Below are 3,141 nucleotides of genomic sequence, written 5' to 3'. Positions count from 1 at the left end.
GCCACATTTGCTTATGCACCCATTTGTCTTCAGTGATCCGTTCGACACCTCGTGATCACACAGGCTGATATGTTCTTCCATGTGGGCTTGTTGCTTCTGAGCTAGATGGCGATAGTAGGTCTTTACAGGAGTAGCAAGTCTTATCTTTCTCCCTTGGAGGAAATTTGGAACTGCCGACCCTGCAGCTAGCAGCCCAATTCACAGCCCACGATATTTCCAGGGCTCCTCCCTCACACCTAGAAACCAAAAATGAGTCATGGTTCCCAAAAGTGAAAGGCACAGGGAAGAGGAGTCTTTATTTGGGGGCGTATTGGATGTATGTTAATGGTAGTAAAGTGTTTTCAATGAGGGCAGTGTTTCATGTGGGCACAACAATGCCATTGAGCTCTAAATATGGTAGCTGTGTTGGTAAAGGCTTTGATGTTTTGGTGTGTGTGTGTGTGTGTGTGTGTTGGATTCTTTAAGGAGCCCTAGTGGCACAGTGGTTATGCATTGTGCCGCTAATCTCAAGGTCAGCAATTCAAAACCACCAGCTGCTCTGCAGGAAAAAGACAGGGCTCTTTTCTCTCATAAAGAGTTAGTCTTGGAAACTCACAGGGGTAGTTCTGTCCTGTCCTTACAGGGTTGCTGAGTTGGCATTCACTCGATGGCAATGAGTTTAGTTTGTTTTTGGATTGGTAGATTTGGTGTGTATATGTTTGCCACAATTTTATTTAAAAGATGCAGAGAGAGGCTGTTGATCAAGTGAATTTCATGTCACTCTTGACAGCCAGGGTTACAAACATCTTCTTTTCAGAATTGTGTAATGCTGGTGAGTGAATAATAGGAAAGTAATCATTGCTGAAGCCCTTTTGTACATTTGACACAGAAACACAAACAATCCGGTTAGTATTGTACATGCCTTGGAATACCTTAAACGTTGGATGTCATGACATCAAATATTTGCTTCACTAACTAGCTTTTCCATTTTCAAATGAACATTTCAACAAGTTTGTAAGATTTGTTTTTGGTTTTGTTTTTTTGTTTTTAAGATTTGTTTTAATCCACCTTTCACCACATGTGGTTAAATAAGAAAAACACCAGATGAGAAATGAGCCCTGAATGATGGGGTAGGAAACAAACGAGAAGATAAAGAGTCAGCACCATGAAGCCAGTAGAGAGAGCCTGGACAGGAAGAGAGAGATGTTTGCATCCAGGTGAATGAATCAATTGCCTCTTTGGACACCTGGGCACAAGCAACACTCTCTCTGTGTGACTGCTTTGGTTTGCAAGTTCCATTCTGATAGTGACAGGCATTGGAATAACATCCAAGATGCAAGTCCTACCCACAGTGCTTTGCAGGAACGGAAACATTGGCAGGCATTACCCTGGGAACAAATGCCAGTTCCAGGATGATCTGTTATGAGAGCATGGCTTTGCCAATCAGTGCACAAATACACAGCACATAAACCCGCTGCCTTCAAGCCAATTCTACTATATGCAAAATACCCTTCCAGATGTGGTCCCCACTTGCTGTCAAGTGGACGCCAGCTCATGACTGGCCAATGTGTGTCAGGAGAGACCAGTCCCAGGAGAAGGATACCATGCTTGGTCAAGCAGAGGGGCAGCGAAAACAGGGAAGGCCCTCAAGGAGATAGATCGACACAGTGGCCGCCACAATGGGCTCAGGGCATAGGAACAATTGTGAGGATGGCACAGGGCCATGCAGTGTTTCCTTCGGTTGTGCATAAGGTTGCTATGGGTTGCTATGGGTCAGAACCGACTCAATGGCACCTCACAACAACCAGGTTTTCCATTGGAGCACCATAATGGTTTGGCGTTGGGCTGCCAACCTCGGGGTCCAAGACCAGGCTTTCTACTCACAGTTCTGCCCTGTCCTATAGGGTTGCTATGAGTCAGAATCTACTCAATGGGAATGAGAGTTTCCAATGGCTGATTCATCAGTAGATTGGCAGGCCTTCCTTCTAAGCATACCCTGGGTGGAATAGATCCTCCAGACTCTTGGTTAACAATGGAATGCATTAGCTGCTTGAGCCATCCAGGGACTCCTACCTAATACTGCAGGGATGCGAGGGAAAGACAGAGAGTAAAGCTTAAAATGGTTAAAATCCCCCAAAGAAATGTTCTAACTACTTAGGTAAACTAAGAATTCTTTTACTATGGAAACAGAGGAAACCTAGTGGAGTGTTTGTTTGAGGTTGATGGTGGAAAGCTGAGTGCACAGGAGGAGGTAGCTTTAAGTCTACTGGAATGTGGGAACCCAATTCTCCCTAATAAAAGCCACTCCAGGGACATCCCAGAGAGCTCTAAACTTGTTGGATTCAGGGGTCATACCAGAGAACCTTGTCCTCCTCCAACGATCGACTTCAGAAGTTGACTTTTTATGTTGATCCAGCACTAGCAGATGTTTTAGGTGGGGACGTTTAATTACCAACCGAGTTTGTGGAATAAGCAAGTTGCATAGCTCTTGCTTGATGGAGGACAGGTTTGAACCTGTAACATCAGGTCCCTACAGAGTTTCCAACGTTCTTTTCACCCCAGCAGCCCCTGCACCCTGCCCCCTTCTGAACTTGAGAATGGGGGAGCACAGCCCACTCCCACCTCCAACGCCCACACCTAGCCCGAGGCAGGCCTGTTCTGGTCCCAAAATGAATGCTTATGCGGATGGCGGGCCTCTATAAAAATAGAGAATGAGAACACCAACCCCTTACTGTCCCTAAGTGGTCATTAATTAATAACCACAGTGCCCAGCCCAGCCCACCCCCCCCACCCCCCCACGGCTGCTCTCCCCACAGAGGTGCCTGGCGGGGCTAAAAAGTGGCTCGTGGGTGGGGGGTGTCCAGGAAGGACAAAAACCCAGCCAGTGGGGTCTCTCCCTGCCCCTACACACCCAGATCGGAAGAGCGTCGTGGGGCTAAAAAGTGGCTCGTGGGTGGGGGGTGTCCAGGAAGGACAAAAACCCAGCCAGTGGGGTCTCTCCCTGCCCCTACACACCCACTGTCGTCCCCCACCCACCCACCCACCCAACTGGTTCTGCCCCCTGGCCCATCTCTCAGAAGCGGGGTCGGCCTACAGCGCAGCCCCTCTCCCTGGGCGGCCCAGGCGCCCTGTGTCCCAGGCTCTGCCCCGAACCCCCGCCGC

Source organism: Echinops telfairi, unplaced genomic scaffold (genome assembly GCF_000313985.2).
Source record: "Echinops telfairi isolate 266 unplaced genomic scaffold, ASM31398v2 ScPeMD7_2565;HRSCAF=3150, whole genome shotgun sequence".
In the NCBI taxonomy this organism is placed as follows: domain Eukaryota; kingdom Metazoa; phylum Chordata; class Mammalia; order Afrosoricida; family Tenrecidae; genus Echinops; species Echinops telfairi.
The sequence above is the reverse complement of the archived record's forward strand: the minus strand, read 5'-3'. Positions refer to the sequence as shown.